General features: G+C 37.4%; 1 long non-coding RNA gene across 1 annotated transcript; it reads right to left on the reverse strand.

Moving 5' to 3' along the window:
- Window positions 1-912: 912 nt before the first annotated feature.
- LOC141374384 (uncharacterized) lies at window positions 913-7,821 on the reverse strand. Its single transcript, XR_012381211.1, has 3 exons — window positions 7,712-7,821; window positions 1,970-2,226; window positions 913-1,425 (listed from the first exon to the last, which is right to left on the reverse strand). It is a non-coding gene; the product is annotated as an uncharacterized lncRNA (long non-coding RNA).
- Between the last annotated feature and the right edge of the window lie 16,056 nt (window positions 7,822-23,877).

Genomic DNA, 23,877 nt, shown 5'->3' on the forward strand with positions numbered 1-23,877 from the left:
TTAATCCTGTTTCCAACTTATTTTAAATGCTTTGTAAGCATACATCCAATACGTTTCGATAATTTATTGAGTAAATATACCACAGTTTACTTAGCCACTGAAGCAAATTTCATATTTAATGGGCTCCCAAGTTTTTCTATTATAAATAACACCAAGCTGAACACCTTCGGCATGAAGTTTTTCATACGTTATATTAATTCTTTAGATTTTCCAGAAACAAAAATCACCGGATTGAGGGCTTTTGATAGATTTAGTCAAATTGTTTTTTAAAGTTTACTAATTTATGCTAAATAAATATACATTAAAATGTGTAGAGTATCTCAGCCCAGGAGCAGCATTCACATTAAAAGAAATTGTTTATTTGCATTTCTTTGTTCACTAGTGGTATTATTTATTTCACACGTTTGTTAGCCTATTTCATCTTTTGAATTATCTTATAAGATTTTTATTTATGTTCCCTAAACACATAATTTGGAAAGTTGTCAGTTGGTTAGATGCCTGGGATTTAATCTGCAAATGTTTAAATTCACTAAGTTCTTAGGTATGACCAATTTTTAAAGCAACATTCAGTGGACTTCTTTTGTCTTTTATATATTAGATTTTCAATGTTCGACTCTTATGTGTCTAGCCCTATGTTACATGTGAGGATTTAAAGGTGAGTCAGTCTGAATCTCAGCAGACATATATTTTAAAAGCCACAGGAGGGGGCAGGTCCTTAAACAGACAACTACTATCATGTGTATATAAATAAGTCCCCTGAAGACAGTCATGCAACAGTTTACCAAGAAATTCTCATAGAGGCCTCTTCTATTTTTTTTCCTTTTCTTTTTCCCCCATTAATTCTACCAGGAAAGAACTTTGAAGGAAAACATAGGAAATAACAGAGTTCAGGATTCTCAGTCAGTGATAAGATTTTTTATACGATAGTATAGGCAAACAAATATCCCTTCTAGGTCAGCAGGAGGCATTTACAGAAATGCAGAAGAATTATACTTTTGCACTTGTTCAAACTTGTACATTTACCAATGGAGACAGAAATAACCAGGGTTGCGTATCTTATGATTGAAACAATCATCTCTTTCTCCTAAATTTGAATTGTCAACTTCCGACAGAGAGAATGAGGAGTCTGTGATTGCTGTATAATCCTTCAACTAGGAAGCCAGTTGATTCCTACCTCAACAGATAATCTTTAGAGTGGGGATCCATCTAGCACAGGATGCAAATAAAGACCAGTGATAACAGAGACTGGAATGATGGTGGAAGATGAAGATTTAGAGTGAAACTTCACAAATAGATATTTTAAATAGCTTATTCTTGCTAAAGAGTAGATGGTGGTTAATGCCAGAACAGAAGAAGATTTTACATAATCTTCTCTCTCTCTCTCTCATGAATATATAAAAGAACATATTCAGCATCCAGGTACTGCTGCAGGAAAAAAAAAAAAAAACTTGAACAAAGTAGACACTAATGAGCTTTGCTATTAAAACTCAGTCCCACAATGTGCAGACCAGAATCCCAGAATGATACACGAACAAGGCTCATTCTTTCTTCCCTCCCACGCTTTTTTTAATAGTGATAACATATACATGACATAAAATTTACCATTTTAACCATTTATACAGGTACAGTTCTATATTACTCTTTCTTGAGTGTGTCAATTTGACATATTATAGTTTTTTAAAAGATACACATAAATTGATATAAGAATATAGATGAGAGCCCCTATTTCTGCTTAGGGAGATCAAGGAAAGCTAGTGAGATGATATGACATTTAATTGGGCCTTACAGAATAAGTAGGAGTTTTCTAGACAGACAAGGAACGGAGAGATGACATTCTGAATAGATGGAAAAGCATGAACAGTGGCATAATCATAGAAGTGCAAGACATACATTTTCAGGGGCAGTGAGTAATTGGTCTGAGCAGAATAGAATTTAGACTGTTATTGAATTAATAGGAAAGGAGTTTCACCTTAATCTTTCAGTTTTTTGAGGCTCTTGCCTGCGAGACAAGAGATGTGGGATCTGTTTCGTTTTCATTCTCTTAACCTCTCCTGAACTCAGTACCCACACACATATCATGAGAGGAGATGGACCAGATCCGTGGTTGGTGAACATTTTCTGCAAAGATCTGGGTAGTAAATATTTTCAGCTTTGCAGGCCATACAGTCTTGGTCTTCATTGCCACTACTCAACTCTGTTGTTATTGCAAAAGCAGCCACAGATAATCTGCAAACAAACGGACAAGGCCAGATTTCACCTGAAGACTGCACTTTGCCAACTCTCAAAGTGGATAATGTCAAAAACACCCTTTTGTGTTAACATTTAATAGTTCTGTTATTCTCTATTTTCCAAGTTTTATTCTTTCAGATAATTTTTATCACAGAGGAGCATATTTTTGGATCACTGCATTTAAAATAATTAACATTATAGTTGCTCTTTCCCTTGCAAGGGAGTTACTGCATATCATTCCCTAATTGCTGCAAAAAAAAAAATCCATGTGGATGCTCAACTTTATACACTGAAGGATATAAAGTAAACCTAAATCCCAGATTCTTACCCAAGAAGATGGAAGCAAGAGTCATAAAGTAGCTAAAGCTCATGCTTATGCAGAACAGTGAAGGACAGCAGAATATGCCAAATGAAAATATGCCTTTGGTTTACTGATTATTTTAAGTTACTCAAGACACAGTAGGTACAAGGACGCTGTGGCCCTCCTTCATACCCCTGAGAGCAGGAAATAAATCTCCCATGTGAATGGTACCCTCCCTATACCAGAGGGGTAGAAAGCATTCTTATCACCAAAGACAAGGAATTTAAGGTGGAGAAGCTGTATAAACAAATCTTGTTACTTCATCACTAGTTTACTACCTCAAGCCCAAATTCCTTTCTCTTGTCAATTCTTTACAAATTTATTGTTTGTCTAAAAGGTGTAAAAATGGCTTGCTTTGGTCACACCTTTGAAGGTTATATTTTTTATGGGGCCCCCATATTTACAAAATTAAATTTCTTTTTCTCCTGTTAATCTATTTTATGTCAATTATTAGTCCAGGCAAAGAACCTAGAAGGGAAGAAGGGAAATGTTTTCCACCCCTACAGGAATATAACTAATCTTTTTCCAGACAAATCTAGGCAATAGAAAATACAAATTAATAATAATTTAACCTTGACTATAGCTATAGGGCTTATTTTAATGGTAGATGTACTCTCATTTATTTTGGTTTTGTATGGATCAGTAGCAAGGGAATGTAACTCTCTGATGTACCATTCTATTTAGTGCCTTTATTAAGCCAAATTAAACATCTGTTGACTAATGCATAACTAATGAGAATTATCAAGAAAAAATAAGATTATTAATGTTTCCAGTCCAGTATAACCTAAAGCCAGTCTTGGAGGTGGAATAAAGACAATGAACTCTGTTCTTATCTTACATAATCTTGTGGAGGCATAAACTCATTAAAATAGTTTTTCTTTAATAATCTTTGTGTGTCTTTCTATAGAGTGAACACATATTAAAGAGTTGCATGGAAGCAATTGTCAGAGGGAAGAAAGTTCTGGATTGATGAAAACCTTAGAGGTATCAGTTAATCGTATCAAAACAAAGAAAATGTCATTTTTAGAATTAGCTTTTTAAGCCTCTGAATGCAGGTTACAAGAATATTTTTCTCAGTTTACCTCATAAGAGTACTTTGAAAAAAGATACAGTAATGTTTAAAAACAAACAACTAAAGCACATTTTTGTATTTTCAATTATATGTCTCTTATTATCCCATCCTTAGCGAGAATAAAAATTCAATGTATGAAGATAGAAGGTCAGCGTTATAATTGAGAATAAGGATGCACTAGATAGCCAATATAAAGAGCTGAGAATTAGCTTTATCTTCTAGTAGAAATAGAGTTTCGACTGGACACATTGCCTCTCAAATAGAGATTACATTCACCTCTGTCCCTCTCAGCTAGGAGAGGCCAATCAGCAAAATTCATGACAATGAATAAATATAAGTAACTGTGCCATGTCCACAGTTCTTGCCAGCTGGAAAACCTGAGGGCCACAGCAAGGTTAGGCCCTGTGTTGAAGTTGGTGATGCTGCCCTGAGCAGCTAGGGTCCCTGGATGACCGCAGGGCGTAAGGCTACTTTACTAGCCTGAACTGGTTAGACCAAAGGTCATTAAATGGTTTCCATGGAAAACGTGAGGGCCACAGCAAGGTTAGGCCCTGTGTTGAAGTTGGTGATGCTGCCCTGAGCAGCTAGGGTCCCTGGATGACCGCAGGGCATAAGGCTACTTTACTAGCCTGAACTGGTTAGACCAAAGGTTATTAAATGGTTTCCGTTAAGGGTCACAAAGTAAATACTTTAGGCTTCTTGGGCCATTCAGTCTCTGTCACAACTACTCAGGTCTGCCATAGATAATACATCAATGCCCGAGTGTGGCTGTGTTCCAATAAAACTTTATTTGTGAACACTAAAATTTGAATTTCATATAATTTCCATGTGTCACAAAGTATTATTCTTTTGATTTTTTTTCAACACTTTTAAAATCATTCTTATCTTGGAGGTCATGCAAAAGCAAGCAGCGGGCCACATTTAGCCCATGGGCTATAGTTTGTCAATTTATAGCTAACCACATTTGGGGGAAACATAAACTTTTTAAAAAGTCATTCTATTTTGAGGACTCTTGGTTATTTTTTTAATTCATGTGTTCTTATATATTTTTTAAATTGAAATACATTTCACACATAACATCGTGTAAGTTTAAGGTGTGCAACGTGTTGATATGATAATTGCAATGTGATTGTTATTGTAGTGTTAGCATCTCTTATGTCACATAATTATCATTTCTTAGTCTTTGTTTATTAAAATAGCTTAGCCTTAAAAAGCCTAACTTTTATACTATCACTGTCACTTGCATTATTATTCATTCATTCAGAAGTAACTTCTCCTTTCTACATTTAGGCTAGGACTCAAGAGAGAAGATGAGCCACCCTACTTCTTTCTCTTTTATCTCCTCTCCTGCTTCTTTCCCTAATGACTTTGAGTCCTTGCATGGGATCAACCTGCTAAGCAGGCCAGGGACACCTCCAGGTAGTCTTAAATCACTGCAGTGGGCTAGAAGTTTCCCTCTTTAGAAGAAAGGTAAGAATGATTGATTCCTCACAAATTATTTGTGAATGATTAATTTAAGTAATGTATTACTTATAGAATGAGTTGAATTATGTCTCTCCCAAAGTGCATATATTGAAGCTCTAACCCTCAATGTGAGTGTACTTGAAGATAGGGCCACCAAGGAAATAATTAGGTTAAATGAGGAAACAAGGATAAGGAAGAGACACCAGAGGGCTCCCTCTATCTCTCTGTGTATGCAGAGGATAGGGCATGGGAGAACATAAGGAGATAGTGGCCTTCTACAAGGTGGAGAGAGGGGCCTTACCAGAGGAACCCTGATGGCACCTTGATCTTGGACTTCTAGCTTCCAGAATTATGAGAAAATAATTTTTTGTTGTTTAAGCCACTCAGTCTGTGGTATTTTGTTATGGCAGCCTGAACAGACTAATATACCTATATATAGGTATAATAATAATTTGCTAGTGAACTGTATTATTTTTTGTAACTTGACCCTTATCCTTAAACCCATTAGTCAAACAGTGTTGATAGTTTTCTGTAAATGCTTTCCTTGAGAAAAAAACAAATTCAATAAGAACACATATACCATTGCTCAGCTTTAACTTTCAAAATAAACTTTATTTTTTTAAAATATATCCATTATTACCACCATTTCATTTTTTTTTTTTTTTTAGTTTTTTGAAGATTTTATTTATTTATTTCACAGAGAGAGAGAGACAGCGAGAGCAGGAACACAAGCAGGGGGAGTGGGAGAGGGAGAAGCAGGCTCTCCACCGAGCAGGGAGCCCAATGCGGGACTCGATCCCAGGACCCTGGGATCATGACCCGAGCCGAAGGCAGACACTTAACGACTGAGCCACCCAGGCACCCCAAACTTTAAAAAGGAACAGATAAACACTAGTCTTGAAAACTAGGCTTTCAGTTGCAAGAGCCAAGCACTTGAGAGAAAATGGAGTTTTCTAAATCCCAAGTTTCCTTTCCTTTAATTTGTTTAAGTTTTTATTTAAATTCCAGTTTGTTAAAATATAGTTTAAGGTGCAGAATTTAGTGATTCACCACTTCCAGGGCTTATCACAAGTGCTCTCCTTAAAACCCATCACCCATTTACCAAGTTTCCTTTTAAACATCAAGAAGCACACTTAGGAAGCTTAAGAATATCAAATTCTTGGTATATGTCAGAGACTATGGAACGATACAAGACATAAGGACGGAATTCCATACAGAGCAAAGAAAATAATAGGTCTTCCTGGAATGGGAGAGAAAAACATGCTTAGAGGATTTAGTGGATATGGATCTGGACTGTTGAGGGTACCAGAGCACTTTTACTCCCTTGCCTGGCGGAGAGAAGAGGAAATCATAGAATCTATAATAATAACAGCAAAGGTGTGTCCTATCTTGCAGAGGACCCAGCACCAACATGAGCAGCTACAGTGATCAGGAACATCGGCATGGTATTTTTTGGCAGAAAAGAGAAAGCTTCCCAGTGCTCCTTTGTCTCCAGGGAGGGCATAGAGATATTCTACAGATCCTCAGAGAATTATTTGAGAATTAAGAAGCAATATTCATGTCAGGAGGTGCTGTCTTTTGGAGAAGAGGTGACTGAGGTCCCAGTAGCAAACATGGCACAGTGCACGTGCCAAGAGGCAATAGTGTTAAAGAAAGAAACCTCAAAATCAAGGAGCTTAGACGTCTTGGTGGGTGGGCAGGGGGTGGCAGCAAGAACTGCAGGTCAGTATCCTCGGCTACAATATGCATGTCCTCTTATAATCCTTTAGCCCTTGGACAAATTCTAGGAAAGAGGAAAAGGGAAGTATCTTTAAGAGTGGGAAACAGTCCTGGGGCACCTGGGTGGCTCAGTCGGTTGGGCGCCTGCTCCTTCGGCTCAGGTCATGATCCTGGAGTCCGGGGATCCCTTGAGTCATGCACTGGGCTCCCTGCTCAGCAGGGAGTCTGCTTCTCCCTCTGACCCTCCCCCCTCTCGTGTGCTCTCTCTCTCTCTTTCTCTAATAAATAAATGAAATCTTTCAAAGAGTGGGAAATAGTCCAGATACAAAGTTTAAATTTTTAATGGTGGGAAACTAAAATATTGAATTTGTTTAAATGTTTACCTAAGAGAGTCTAAATTTTTAACCAGAAATGACTGTTACTTTGAAGTAACAAGATTCGGGTCTTTACAACATTAGCAGAAGCTAAGCTATGTGGAACCAAACTAAGTTGAGTTCAATTACAGAAAAATTAAAATTTTATGTCTGCATAACTGAAGTGTGTCTATAATTTTGATCTAGCTGCAGTTGTTAGCTAATACCTATAAAAAATGATTGCTATGTTTATTTAAACTACTTCATGAAAATGTCCTTGTTAACTTGTAAACAACCACGACTCTCAATAGTGACTCAGAAAAGTGATACTTTCTGAATCATAAAACAGTCACATTATGTCCAGTGAGTTTGCTATGTGAAGTGAGTATTTCTACACTATAATCATCATTTATAAGTAATACCATATCCTGTTGAGCAGACCCGGGTTAAATGGAATGTTTTATTTCCTGACGACAAATCTATCTTACTGGAACGTTGGTAAAACCTTTTTACCCTAATGATTCTTTTCGCATGGTGGTCCAGTCCGACCCTTGTTCGTGGTTTCGCTTTCCTGGCTTTCAGTTACCAGCCGCCAACTCAGGCTCTGAAGCGGATGCGCCTCCTTCTGACGTAGCGTCAAGACGCCAACAGTAGCCGGGCTCTGCGTTTCAATGCGTGCGTCAGTTACTGCGTCATTTACCTGCGTCATTTACTTCCTTATCTCTTCTTGCAGGCATTCTACCCTCTCACGTTATTACGGGAAGGTGAGTAGAGTATAATGAGGTATTTTGAGAGAGAGAAACCGCACTCGCAAAACTTTCATTAGAGTGTATTGTTATAATTGTTCTATTTTAGTCTTAGTTATTTTTGTTAATCTCTTACTGTGCCTCGTTTATAAATTATACTTTATCGTAGGTATGTGTATATAGGGACAAAAAGTATATTTAGGGCTCGGTACTATCTGGGGTTTCAGGCATCCACTGGGATGGGAAGGTGTCCTCTGTGGAGAAAGGGGGCTACTGTATTCGTTTTAATGGGCTGATGGATAAATTTCAATCATGCCACTTTTCTAACACCTTCATTGACTATCACTGCCTGTCACCTTTATGAAACCCTTGTTCGTGCACTCTTGACTCTCCATGGTGTAGTTCCAGTGACCATTTTTACTGTATGCTGTTACTCCATGTCGCATGCTTACCATAAAGGCGCCTACACAATTTGTGTCTTTCCACAATGTCAGCTTTATTCACTCACAAAGCAGGGTTCACACAGTTGTAACAAGCTTGGGGTTCCAAACTCAGTGACACTTCACTAGGCACTCAACTTGGCTTCATACACATACGAGACAAGATACAGCACAAAGCCACGTAATAAAATATAAGGTAAGAAGTGAACAAATCAAATGCAAAAATTGGTCGGTGAGCGCAATTGAAATGAGGACTCAGCCTGGTCTGGGTCAGCGATGGGCACTTACTGCTAATTATGTTCATTCAGTGGGAGGTCTCTATTACATTCAGTGATAAGTCTCACAGAGCGTTCAGTAGTTGTTGCCTTTTATATGTGGTCAGATGTGAAAGAGTCAGCGTCTGGAGGATCTGACCGTTTGCTGCAGGACTCCTGCCTTTTTAAAGGAGTTTAATCCGTCTTTAGCCCTGCCAGGTCTCTTCTGGTTCTAGTGATTACCAGTTCTTGGTTCTTCCAGGTTTTCTTGGCCTTGCTTATTAGCAGTTCTTCCTACCGCCAGTGTGTCCTGATTTTAGTGGTGTCTTTTCTCTGCTCATTGCCCTTGGCTGCCTTCCTGAATCTTTATGTCACTGCTTGTTATGAGTGACCCCATCATGCTCTCTATACTCCATTGTTTTATTATTTATCCAGAATTGGTTATTGGCTATTCCCCAATACCTCTGTGTATCCTCATGTGTCTTTGCTTCTACTTTCTCCCTGGAATGACTTCCCCAACCTCTCAGTATCTCTTTCCCTTACTGTTCATTCCATCAATCTTAAATACATCCTTTTTCTAAAGAATGCCTTGATCTACTTTATTCAATATGCTCTCCTCAATATAGGCCCCTTTTAGACCTCTCCTGAGGTTTATCCTATTCAATTTATATGATACTTCTTGTGATAGTTTATCTGCACCCCATATGATAAAGTTCCTTAAATGTAATTATTATTTCTTACTCGTCTTAATCTGTGTTCTCACATTACTGTATTGAGCATAGTCTGTGCTCAATCAATTCATTTTCTTGAAATAATGGGACAATGACACCTAAGTTGCTACCATGCCTTTAATTTAAAAATCTGTGTTTGTTCCATGACAGAATGTTTTGGGGAAAAGAAAAGACATACATGAATTTGCATGTGATTAATCACATGTCACTCTTTGCTTTCAACTTTCCTTCTAGGTGGAAAAAAAAAAGAGTGCAGTGTAGAAGTTTAAGGTCTCTAAAGGGCTGCCCAAGGACACAGAAAGTGGGGGAAAGTGATTAAAGAGGAAGCTTCCGGGGATAGAACAGACCCAGGGAAGGAGGAGTTACTGCTGACAACTAAGACTGGGAGAGCAGACTAGCGAATAGGAGAGAGGGCTTATTGTAGGGGGAAATGAGGAGGGTAGAACTAAGAATAGATATCTCAAGGCCACAACCCATGCGAACAATGGAGAAAAGAAAATGATGCTCAGATCTTAAAGATACAGTGTGGAAATACAGTGTCTGAATTTAATAAGAGGATATAATTAACCTTCCTGATAAAGGAGGTTGCAGTTGAACACTGTGATATGCCGTGCATGTGGTGGAAATGATTTAGATTTCTTCAGTATATGACACAGCTGTGCCGGTGTGAGAATAAAGCAGATTGCTGTGCAAAATTCTGTCCAAGCAGGCTAGTTGTCAGGTTTTATATATGCCTATAATGGTTTCTCATTTCCTTACCTGTGGGAGAGCTAATCAATAAATAAATTGGTACAAGAAACTAACACTATTTATATACCATATCTTGGGAAATCACCCAAAGCAGCAAATTGAAAGGAGCTACTATTAGATACAAAACAGGCCACCCAGACATCATGATGACCAGCGATACCACTATCGAAAGGCCGTTTCTTGTGCCAGAAGAGGGCCAGGATCTTAGGGAATTCTTATAAGCAGGACAACTGCTAAGAGTAGAATTCAAACTCCTTCAAGGTATTCTTTTTGTAACTGCAAGGCCATCAGTGGAGAGAGCCATTCAGAAAAACTCCATTTGGCTCCTCCGTTTAAAGATGAATTCTTATTACCCTCATTCCCTGATGCTCCCTTTTATCCTGGGCAAGTGAGAATTTCTGATAGGCTCTACTTGGTCACTCCATATTTCTTTTATTTTTTTTTTAAGATTATTTATTTGACAGAGAGAGAGAGCACAAGCAGGGGGAGAGGCAGAGGGAGAAGCAGGCTCCCCGCTGAGCAGGGAGCCCAATGTGGGGCTCGATCCCAGGACCCTGGGATTATGACCTGAGCTGAAGGCAGTCTCAACCGACTGAGCCACCCAGGCTCCCCATCCGTATTTATTTCAAAAGTGGATTAGATAATGTATGAAAATGTATTTTGTAAATTAAATTTTAAAAAGCAAGGTTTTTTTTTTTTATAAACTTCTAGACTAATGAGACCAAGAATATTTTCACTATCAAGAATCAATTCTTCATTTTTCTTTTTTTTTTTTTTTAAAGATTTTATTTATTTTATTTGAGAGAGAGAATGAGAGACAGAGAGCACATGAGAGGGGGGAGGGTCAGAGGGAGAAGCAGACTCCCTGCCGAGCAGGGAGCCCGATGTGGGACTCGATCCCGGGACTCCAGGATCCTGACCTGAGCCGAAGGCAGTCGCTTAACCAACTGAGCCACCCAGGCGCCCAATTCTTCATTTTTCTTGAGAAATCTTTTGGACAATTGGGATAATTTTCTTTATCAATAAAACATTCATTTAGAATTGACCTCCTCATTTCCACCCACCTATTTTCTCTTTTCAACTCAACCCTGTTTCCATCTTGTTCTGTCCCACTTTCAAACCATGAATGAATCATTTTCTTCTGTGACCCAGTTTCTAGTGTTTTTCTCCAACTACTTATACCTCAACTTTACAAGGAGGTTCACTATATTTAACATGTATTTTAGCGCAAATAATTGGCACTCTTCTCTAAGAAACAAAACTGAGACAAACAATATTGGGCCCAGGAAGGGAGTAACTGCTGATGGAAAAGATTATAAGATATTTACCTCAGTGGATGCAATTTTCTTTCTGTATGATCATTTGATAATTCCTCTCAACTCCTGCTCTAAAGTCCACCCCCCATTCTTGAAGATGACCCTTTTGAGTGGGATTGTATCAGAGTGCTCCAGAGAAACAGAATCAATAGAATCTATATCTATATATCCACATTCACATCTCTATTTACTGAGGAAGACTGAGACTTATTATAAGGAATTGGGTCACCTGATTATGGAGGCTAAGTCTCATGATCTACCATTTGCAAGCTGGAGACCAGGAAAGCTGATGTTGTAATTCAGTTTGAGCCTGAAGGCTTGAGAACTAGAGTAGCTGCTAATGTAATTCCCAGTCTGAAGGTAGGAGAGGACCAGTGTTACAGCTCAGCAGTCAGGCATTAGAGAGAAAAATTTATGCTTGCTCTGCCTCTTTCTATGTAGGTCTTCACAGATTGGATGATTCCCACCCATCTCTTTTACTCAGTCCACTGATTCAATGCTAATCTCATTCAGAAACTCCTTCCCAGAAATAATGAAATAATGTCTAGTCAAATACCTGGGCGCCCTGTGACCCAGTCAGGTTGACACATAAAATCAACCATCACAGACATCCTTCCAGGGTGTAGCAAGCTTAGCTACCCAATATCTACTCCATTCACAAGAACCCTATTGGTGGCAGTCCAGCTTGCTCCTGCCTTCAGTATTTTGCTTTCAAGATTCAGTCACTAGTTACAACCTCATACAGCCTCATACAACCTGAGACTCTCAGTGAGGCCAGTGTAGTTCTCTAGTGCTCTCTTCTAAGTGTATGAAGAGCGTCCATGAGTTTCCGTAGCTTACCACCTGTGCCTAGAGTGAGATTCCAGTCCATCCTAATGCAGATAACCCCACAGTCTCCATCAGGGGCATAAATTTGACTTGAATTTGTGGCGAGCAGGAATGGTAATGGAAAACAGCCACAGCACTTTTATTCCTGTGAATTCTATTCAAGGAATTCTCTTTTTCAGTGCCTCTTCCTTCAGAATTATTTTCTAGCCCTCACTTATGTGGCCTAGAGGTAAGTGACTAAGACTGGTAGAGACTTTGGGGATACCTGTTCCTTCTTAGAAAATGTGATCACTCATTATCCATGTAGTTATCAGCTGAGAGGACCTTGGCAAAATTTCGAGACAAAAGGAAAATAGTCCCATTGGACATTCTTTCCCATTTGCTTCCATGGCACTGCAATCTCCTAGTTCATAGCAATTATCAGAGGCGTAAATTTACATTTATTTTGGCAGTCGTTTGACTAGTATATATCTTCTCCATTGTACCATAACTCCAAGTGGGTAGAGGCCAGATCTGTTTTGTTTACTATCCTATCCCTAAGGTCTTAAACAGTGTCTTACTTGTGGCATTTTTGAATTAATGACTGATGAACTAGTCTAGATGATGACCAGAGATCTAGATATATTAGTTTTTTTCTACTTAGTGTTCTTTCTTTCATTGAAGAAATTCTTCTGTATGGTATGTAAGTAAGGGCTGTCTTCTTATGAAGTAAAATGCAAACATCCTATAGTCTATCAACTTTTACTATAATTCTAAAATCTCTTCTAGTGGTTACTTTTGAGTAATAAATGAAATATACATTTATTCACTCCACAAAATTAGTAACCACTTACTAATCAGGCACTGGGATTACGGAGATGAAAAAACAGATCTCCTCTTAAGTATTTACAGTGGCATAGATGAAATTGACAAATAATTATAATAAAATGTGATCTGTTAACACACGGCTGTATATATGTAACATTTTTTAAAAATTTTTAAATTTTATTTAAATTTAAATTTAAATTAAATTTAAATTTTTTAAATAACTATGATGTTCCAGGTTCTTTACTCACATGTAATCTCTTACTTGATTTTTCACAATTGCCTTCTCAGTTATGTTTTATTATTCCATTTTTTTCCAATGAGAAAACTGAGGCTCAGTGAATTTAAACCTTTTGAAAAATTAATACATTGTTCTGGTTTATATTTATTGGGTTTCAAAGCAAACACTCTTTTCTTTGTGGCACATTACAAAGAACCACATCTTTAAGTCTCTGTGAAGAGAGCACTCCTAACCTGATGAATTACATAAGGGAGAAACACAATAACTGTATTACTATTTATTGAGTACCTACGTTGTGCCAAACATTGTGCTAGCATTTTTTTTTTTTATAAAAATAGACTCATTTTAGCCTAGTAAGATATTGGTATTATCATTCCTATTTCTCATAATGGGACATTGAGTCTCAACAAGTTTAAGTCACTTACCCAAGTCATATACGTAAGTCATGGAGCTAGGAATTGAAATTGGTTCTGATGATTACAAATCTATGCTTATAACATTTTAAAAAAAATAGTTCTTCTAGGACCTTTTTTTGGCATTAACATGGGCCAGATGAATATAACCTGGTGATGACAAGTAGACAATAGCCTGCAGGATTTTTAAACCATAATGCATTTAAACACTAAAGTCTGAAAACTCCCCCCACCCGGCTTCATATGAATTCCTGAGCTTTCAGTGTCCCTAAAGATATGTTTTATATCCTATTCGTTGTCAGGATAATTCAGACAATATTTACTACTAATCAGCTGATACGGAAAAATCCAACCTGCTCCCTGTGGGAAATTATGGAACAGTGGTTAGTATGAATATTATCAGCAAGGACCTCAAAACTCCTCATGTTCCTGTTTCTTCAACCAAAATTCATTCATCCATGGGCCAATCTGCTCCTAAATTTGTAAACAGCTGTCCAGTAATAAACTCACTAAAATGAATAATATTCTCAAGCAATTGCATGCAGTTTCACAAATGCTCTTATTGTCATCCTTCCCATCTCAGTGGTATTTATGAGCTGTTAAAGCAATGAAAGGAGAATAACATTTTTTTTTAATAAATATGAACATGGTGACTTATACTTCAAGGTTCTAATCACCCTTTGAGCTCTTAAAATATCTACTTGTCTTTCTGATTTAGACTGTGTGTCTTTTGAGCCCTGAGTACATATTCTTTATGCCTGGTACAGTGCCAGATCCATCAGTGTTAAACAAATAATTAATCTTCATAATGATAGCTTGCAGAGGTGGTCCCACAATTACTGAAGGGCACCTTGACATCCTTGGGAAGTCTGCTTTGAAAAATAGATGTGTATGGCAGATAACAACTGAATATTAAGGCAAATCATTTCACTTCTCAGATCCTCAGTTTCTGAGTCCAGAAAATAAGGGTGTTGGACTAGATGCTCAGTTGTTGGACTAGAAATTCATGAAACTAACCCATATTTAGTCCTTTTTAATCTAAAAATTCCTTTACACTTTAGAGAATTACTCTAATTTTCTGGGTTCCATTTAATTTCCATTCAGGTGTGTGTCATACACTGGAATCTGACTAGATCCCAATACATAATATTTGATGTATCTTCATCTTTCATCTTAGTGGCTTAAATATTGAAGAACAAATATATTTTCTTATAAAATAGTAGCACTGGCTTGTGTACAAGGTTGTAAAAGTCTCACACAGTTTGGCCCCTATTTCCTAATAGTACACATAGCAACATAGCACCATTGGTATATTCAGGAGGCTATGGTGGAAGGACAAGGGGCTTGGGATTCGAGTCTGACCACCATCACAACAGTGTACCTATTTAACAGGCCTGCTAAAGTGTAAAGTGTATAAGGAAATGTACTGTTTAATGAACTTGGGGGGAATATTTAGCCTCTCTAATCTCCGTTCTTTTACCAACATAATAAGGATATGAATAATGACTTCTAGGACTTTATGAGAATTGATGTATATAAACTGCCTGACATAGAGGAAGTGCTCAATAGAGAGCAATTTCCTTTCTCCCGCTTCTCTTTGTCTTCTTTATCCTCACTTCATTCAGTAGTCCTTTTTAGTCTGTGAATATTTATTTATTTTATTTATTTATTTTTTATTTTATTTTATTTTTTTATTTGAGAGAGAGCACATGAGAGGGGGGAGGGTCCGAGGAAGAAGCAGACTCCCCGCTGAGCAGGGAGCCCGATGCGGGACTCAGTCCCGGGACTCCAGGATCATGACCTGAGCCGAAGGCAGTCGCTTAACCAACTGAGCCACCCAGGCGCCCTATTTCCATTTTATTTAAAACAAACCTCCACAGACCAAACCTGACCAAGGGGTCCTTTTGTCACAAATCTGAAAGTGGTGGCATTAAAGTGGTTATCTTTGCAGAAATACATCTACCCTACCATTATACCTGCAATTAGTCTACCACTTCTGTCTGTAGTCACCTTTGGATGAAGGCATTAAATACTCCTGCTGAAATACAGTGATGATACCAAGATGGGTAACCAGTGAGTCTAAAAAGGTGGGCATATCCTTTCTCTTTGGAGAAATACCCAGTTGGGGGAAAGATGTTTTCAAACTTCATATTTGCCCCTGGGATTTCTGATAAAATCCTGGGGAGCAATACTGTCAGAGTAGGCCATCATTGCTAAAAATGTACCTTATCAATTAGTAGTGTGAGAGAGTTGGGAAAAAACAAAGAGTAGCATTATAGTAAGCCATAAGGAAAACAGCTTATATTTGTTTTCAAAATTTCCTTATGAGATGGCAGTATGTTCCAAGGCAGTGGGGATTCAAGTCCATTCAACCCGTACCTAAGTGTGCCTGCTGTGTCTAAGGCACAGTAATTGCTATTCCATACCCAACACTACTTCTTTCTGAATATCACAGAGGGAAGTGGGGGCAGAATTAAGAAGATAATTTCTGGGGCACAGCATAGAAAGCATAGGAACGGCCTTACAATGGAGGATCTATTAATCCAGGGCCAACTTAAGGACAGAGTTTAGGAGGTAGGTGGAGTCTGAAAATGAAGAGAGGTTTACACATAAAGAATAACAGTGAGCTGAAGATAAAACATCACTAATTCATAATAAATCAGTCCAGCCTTGATATAAATTTATGGTAGGCATCATTCTTTCAGAGGCAGGCAACATAATACGGTAGAAGGATCACAGGACCAGAAGTCAAGAAATCTCTGATAAATTTTAAGTCACTCCCTGCAGGAAAGCTGTCCTTATGTATGTCCCTTAACCTGTCTGAGCATTAGTTTTCTTCGCCGTGAGATGGAACTAATAAATTTTGTTCTCTTTTAAATATGGGATAGATGTGAGAATTAAAAAAAAAAGTAAAAAGTAAATCAAAGTGTTTTGAAAATGATGGACTATTATTATAGATGTTTTAAAGGTTAACATCAAAGAAATCTCTGGAAGTCCTCAAATAGTTAAAAGTTGTAATGTTTTTCCTCCTTGCCTTCAGATACAGAAGAAATTATGAAGTATTTTTTTAGGTTTGCTTTTTATTCAGGTATTTATTCACACATGTTTGAGCATCTTAAAGCAAAGGAAGGGTAAGATGGTGATAACCTAAATATTTTCTGTATCACCAATTGCTAGATATGGTTATTGAGTACATTTTAATAAATGTACTTTTTAATAAATTCAATAAATAAAAAATAAAAATAAAAATAAAATAAATAAAAAATAAAAAGTAGTAAATACTTTTTAATAAAAATTGTTCCCTGAATACTCTGTGAGGGAGAATAGCAGAGAATATCTTTGCTTTTTCATCAGTGAAGTGCATACCCTTTTTGAATTAGCCTTAGTGAATATTTTGCTCATTCAACAGAAATAACACAAACCCTCAAATATAATATATATTGGGTACTCATTGTGAAAACTGCATTGACTTAGGCACTGTATGGAAGGCATATATATTCTCACTTTTCTTTTTTTCTGTTTTCCTATCAATAATAGAATGCTGTGGGGGCACCTGGGTGGCTCAGTCGGTTAAGTGTCTGCCTTCGGCTCAGGTCACGATCCCAGGGTCCTGGGATTGAGCCCCGCATCAGGCTCCCTGCTCAGCGGGGAGCCTGCTTCTCCTTCTCCCACTGTGCTCCCCCTGCTTGTGCTCTCTCAGATAAATAAAGTCTTAAAAAAATAATAGAGGGGCGCCTGGGTGGCTCAGTCGGTTAAGCATCTGCCTTCGGCTCAGGTCATGATCGGGCTCCCTGCTCCTCGGAGAGCCTGCTTCTCCCTCTCCCTCTGCCTGCCGCTCTGCCTACTTGTGCTATGTCTCTGCCAAATAAATAAATAAAATCTTAAAAAAAATAATAGAATGCTATGTTACATCCTTCCTTTTCTTCTTTTTGTCTATCCCAGAAAGAAAAGGGAATTTAAGGAAATGTTTAACAGAATGGTTAGAGGAAAAATGGAAAGGATCTATGTGGAGTTGCATTTGCTTGACCCCTGATGAGATGTGGTTGGGTTTATTCACTGGGAGGAGGAAGTAGAGACAGTAAGAAGGAACTCTGAGGCACCCGTAGTGCAGAGGACACAGGACATAGACAAAGAGAAGACCCCGCTGAGATTGCAAGGCTAGGGGCCAAAACAGTGAGGACCCAAAATGGACCATTTTGTTTGGCTGTTCAGGGCTCATTGGTGTCTGGAGTCAAAAATAATTTTACTGGGGCGCCTGGGTGGCTCAGTCGTTCAGCGTCTGCCTTCGGCTCAGGTCATGGTCCCAGGGTCCTGGGATCGAGCCCCGCTTCGGGCTCCCTAATGGGCGGGGAGCCTGCTTCTCCCTCTCCCACTCCCCCTGCTTGTGTTCTCTCTCTCGCTGTGTCTCTCTCTGTCAAATAAATCAATAAATCTTTAAAAAAATAATAATTTTATTATTTTCCAGCTATTGTTTCAGATCTCTGATTCTGCTTTCTCTGAAAGGAATTGAAGTGATAGGACTCTTATTTATAGAAAAGCCTCTATTGGCAGGGTTTGTATAAGGCAAAATTGTGAAGTATTTAGTGTGTGTTTTAGGGAACTGGTTCCATTTTAGGCAATTCTTTATGTACTAAAGGCATCTCAGTTCTCGCATGCTCCCTCCCCTCTCTTCCAGAGAACCTGTTCTAAGCCAGTGGTCTCTTGGTAGTCACTTACTTTGAAATAAACATGATTGGTAGGTTTATTTATTTATTTTCTGGGGAAGACAGGAGACAGATGAATACATGTCATGTTAGAATTCCATGTATTGATACTATTAGTAAAGTAAGTGTATCTCTTATAAGAGAAAATCTGAGTAAGACATAAAATTGTGTAGCAGTTAGGGGCATCAATTTTGAATTTGCATTTGAGCAACTTGATTTCTCTGAAGTTGCTTCTGGGGAATGGAAAATGGAAATAATAATTGCTATCTCATGGATATATTTTAAGAATTTCATAAAAGATTTTACAGAAGAAATTGTTAAATTTATTATTATTATTATTATTCAGCTCATTTAGCTATGGGCCACAAGCCTATAACTTGGATATTCGTGGATCCTCAATTTCTGAGCCAATTTGGACTAAGATTCAGACTTAAAGAATGTAGAATTGCTGCAAGACTGATCTCCATTATGCCTGAAGGGAGCCCACTGAAATACAGCAATCCCTAATGTGCACCCTGATTTTTCCTTTTAGAGCATACATGGGGCAAGGGTTATGTCCCTGAATCCTGCTACATATTTTTCCTTTCCTCTAAGGTTTCCTGCAAAGAAGGGAGTTGTACATGCAAAAAGTAATACTCAATGAGATACCAAGTACCATTTTATTTCTTGCTGAACAAATACTTGATAGACCCTTCGGGAGACTTTCTGATTAAAGCTGCATTTGAGAACCTGGTTTGGGCCAGGAGGCCCAAGGGAGGACTCTGTTTCATCTTCCCTCTCCTGAAAGCTAAAATGCGGGACTGAGGAGGTCGATTCCAGCCTCACCTGCCATCCCAGCCTTAGAGAAGCTGGCATAGAATGGAGGATGAACAGCATTTCCAGGTTGGTCTTTAAAAAGCAGCCCTGACTTGACAGTTCACCCTTGAGAAGCCAGAGCCAGAGAGTGATAGGTCTGATAACCACAGAGACTCATGAACTAGGAAGAGAGCAGGTGAGGCCTTGGTCTTCTTTAACCCCTAGTTGTGTCATCTCTCGGCAAAAGTGGTCCAGTGAATGACCAAATTGAAAATAAATTCTTTCTATGGATAGAAAACATTGGATCTATGGATCTATGAATCCATGGGTTGGATGTAAGGAAGGACAGAAAGAATGGCAGAAATATGGTGGCAGAAGTTTCTTCCTTTATAAAAACAGCGTAATATTTGAGATATTCTAGCCATCTCAAAATCTGAGTGGATCATTCAAAAAGGACCAACTCAAGCTCTGTGCTACAATTATTTTAGATATTTCTATCACTTTGGCCCCTCATTGTCCAGACAAAAATTTCCCTGAGTCCCTACTAATTCAAATACATACATACAGTTTCTTTAAAGAAAAAAAAAACAGATTTGAACAAAATAAAGGAAAAGATGAATAGAAACCACATATGCGAGGAGCTATCAGTAATGGAGAATGAATGCATTTCTCTGTGGGCTAAATGGCAGCAAGGCACAATTGCAAAAATCAGTAGCAATGTAATATAAACAGAGATGCAGCAATTTAAAGCTATTGAGAGAATCTCATTAGATTGTCATTTTATGTATATAATACAATGTTGTTTACAAAAATACAATAACATTCTGGTATATTATACATTTCAAATTATTGCATTAATAAGTAGAATTTATAGTAATCTCTAATTTTAAAGTGACTAACATATCCTTTTATTTGCATCTTTTACCTTAACAAAATATGGTCACTCTATCAGTTTCATCAGAGAAGTATCTATGCGATTAGCACTTTGGTGTTGACTTGGAGCCTTTATAAGGTCATATGCTAATTTTCAAAGGGAAAAGTGTTTCCACTGTATAGAAAGATGGTGAGAAAAAGAAATCTCCCGTGGACACAGTTTTAATTTCCAAATGTTCAGAGGCCCAGACCACAGTCCTAGCTAGTGTTAAAAAAAATCACATCATATGGGGAATTAGCACTAACAAAGGAACAAGGATTCTGAAGGCTATTCCCAAGGCAAGAGCAGTATTGTTGAGGGGTAATCTTAAAGGACGGTTGATTTCAAAGAGCAGTGAAGCTTTTTCTGCTTCAAGTACGGGATAGAGCACAGAGAAAGATTAATTGTCATGTTTTAAGTGTAATCACGGGAGGGAAAAAGTGAAAGGCTTTTTAAAAAAGTTGAAGAAAAAGACCTAAAGAAAAATCAATGGAGATTAGAGCTTTTGTTTCATAGTGATATCTGCTTGTATTTATATACAATCCTATTTAATTCACCTAACATGGTTACTTAGTGATATGAAAGTGGCTAATTTTCCTGTTAGTAAAAAATACTGCAGAGTTTGCAAATATGAAAATATCCACTGTTCAACTCTTAATTCATTCTGCTAACATGTCAGGTTTTGTTTTTGGTTTCTTACTATCAGTGTGAGCAACTAGCATCCAGGCATTTAGGTCAGCTCTGTTGAACTATTATTGCAATTAATTCTATCAACAGATGTTCACTGAATACTTTTTGCATATTAGACACTGATATAAATGTTAATGACACAGCAGTGAATCAGTAAAGGCCATGTCCTCCTGATACTTATGCAGTAGCAGATATGACAAAAAAATTAAGTAATCAAGTAAAGAATGAGAAGCAAACTTTCAATTATAAAATAAATAAATCACAGAGATGAAATCTACCACATAGTGAATGTAGTCAATAATATTGTAATAACATTGATGGTGCCTACACTTGTCATGGTGAGCACTACATAATGTATAGAATTGTATCAGTATGTTGTACACTTGAAACTAATATATCATTGTATGTTAAAATACATTAATAATAAAATGAGAGAAAAGAAGAGCAGAGAGCATTCACGTGCTTTTGGATCATATACAATGAGGTTTCTAACGTCTGTGGAATCAGAATAGGCCTTTCTGAGATTGAAGAATGAATCAGAGTTAGGTATAAAAGGGAGGGGGAGGTAATTTAATTTATTTGGTACAAGACACTGAATTAAGCACTGTAATAAATGCAATTATAAATAATTCTGTTCTTATGAAGCTTACAATTTAGCAATAATGATAAATACTAAATGTTCACTATGTGCTAGGTATTAACTTTGCTTGTATTAATTTTTTTAATCCTCATAACAACTGTATGAGGTAGATGCTGTTATTAACCATTTTTAGGTGAGGAAGCCAAGGAGCAGATGTTGAATAACTTACACAGATCTTCGAACTAGCAAGTGGTAGGCTTAGTATATGAACATAGGTGTCTGGCTCCCAAATCCTGCACACTTAATGAGTACTGTCTTCTAAGAAAAGAACAACACATATAATTGCAAATATGCAAATGAATTCAATGTAAAGGAGTGATAAATATTGTAAGAGGTTCCTATATGGGAGCTCCGCGGAACACCTGGGGCATGATGTGGCACAGATTGAAAATCTCTGCTTTAGCCTGCCCTTTCTAGGCTCTCTCTGCAATATCCTTTCTCTGGCATGATAGTTAATGCACAGTCTCCCCTTGAAGGGAGGTATTTCTCTTTGATTGAAAGAAGTCTCTTGACCTCTAGATGCCTGCCATGTAGTCTGCAAATAAAAAGAATTGTAAAGAAACCCAAAAGCTCATGTTTCTCCTGGTAGAAACCCATCCCTCTTCCTACACAAGAGTAGGTTGCAGGAAGTTCTGGTTGGACCAAAACTACTGTCAAAAGCAGTTTTGAATCCATGGATGAGCTGGAACATCACTAGCTGACATCTCAAAGTAATGCTGTAGTGAGTCCTGTATGGCCACAATTTAGTTAGACTTACATCATAATGACTTAAAAGTTTAACTTTGACTACAAAGGACAATGAGGGGATCTTCTAATATAATTTTCAATTATGTTGAATTATTTCACCAGTCACTATCCTAAACACTTTATGTGTCTGGAAATACAGGTTATTTGGTGAAATCTAATCTCACTGGAAAGCTCTTATGCTCTTTACCAAATTAAAACTAATTTAACTGAACCGTCTATGCTGCCCATTAATATTAAGCAATTACGTTAAATGGAAACACTGTGAATATGTTAATTGCTTTCATTAAAAAACTGATTTCCTTAATTACTTTCTAAGCAAATATTCTTTACCAAGCTATTTAAGTATTTGCAACACTCAAATTCAATAGGTGATTGGGATGTCAATTTATATTAAATACATATTTTTTAAAATCTATTTTGCATTGCAGGTTTTAAAATGTATTTAATCCAGAATTGAATATGATTTTAGAAGACTATTTTCATTTGAATAATGTTAGAAATTTTATTGGGTCAAAATAATATTTCTCATTTTTAATTCTTTAATACCTAAAGCTTCTGAGGACATCCACTTTCTCTCTCTCAAAAGAAGGCCTCTCTCAGGGCACGTGGGTGGCTCAGTTGTTAAGCATCTGCCTTTGGCTCAGGTCTTGTTTCCAGGGTCCCGGGATCCAGTCCCGCATAGGGCTCCCTGCTCAGAGGGAAAAGCCTGCTTTTCCCTCTCCTACTCCCCCTGCTTGTGTTCCCTCTTTTGCTGTGTCTTTCTCTGCCAAATAAATAAATAAAATCTTAAAAAAAAAAAAAAAAAAGGCCTCTCTCTCCCTGGTCTCATCATTGATGTTGACTAGTGTTCAGACCTCCATGGTTTCAACTTGGCTAAGCACTAAGGTAGCCCTTCAAGTTCGTGGGGGAAGTAAGACTTTGGAGATTTATAGGTCTCTCATTACCTCCACAGTTTTTCAGTGCTTGTGTGACTAACTTCTGTCAAATGTCTTGATTTTGTTCAACAGAGCATTTGGTGGTTCATGAAATATAACACAGAACATTTCCTGTGTGCTCTTAAGCTTAAAAGTCAGAGTACCAATAGTGGTTCAGAATTTTTAATATAACACTATTTGCTAGGTTTATTGCTGAATGCTGTTTGACACACCTAAATATGAAAGATATGTTATACTTCAAAAACATGGATTTAGAGTTACATGGAAGAAAAGAAGGAGGTTAATGAGAAGAATTACTTTAAATAAATTATAAGGTCTTAATATTATACTCCAAAACATTCCACTCCCCCTTCTTATTCATAAGGGTCAATTAAAAGATAATAATAAATTGTACATTGCATCTGTTAAATGTTATTTTTCATATTTTTTAACTATAGTTGTTTGTGTTTAATTTTAAACATATTTATTGAAGTATAATTTACACACCCTAAATTGCACTAATTTGATAAATTTTGACATATTCACACACCCATGAAGCCGTCATTACAATCAAGATAATGAACCTATGACCCCTCAGTTTCCTCTTGCCTCTCGTAATCTCTCACACCTGATCTTTCCTACCACCTTCCTTTTTACCTATGTAGTATATACTCATTTTTTCTGGCTTCTATTCAGAATAAATATTTTGAGATTTATCCATATTGTGGCATGTTATCAATAGTTTATATTTTTA

Source organism: Callorhinus ursinus, unplaced genomic scaffold (genome assembly GCF_003265705.2).
Source record: "Callorhinus ursinus isolate GAN/ISIS: 27379988/994484 unplaced genomic scaffold, GSC_fseal_2.0 scaffold17, whole genome shotgun sequence".
In the NCBI taxonomy this organism is placed as follows: Eukaryota; Metazoa; Chordata; class Mammalia; order Carnivora; family Otariidae; genus Callorhinus; species Callorhinus ursinus.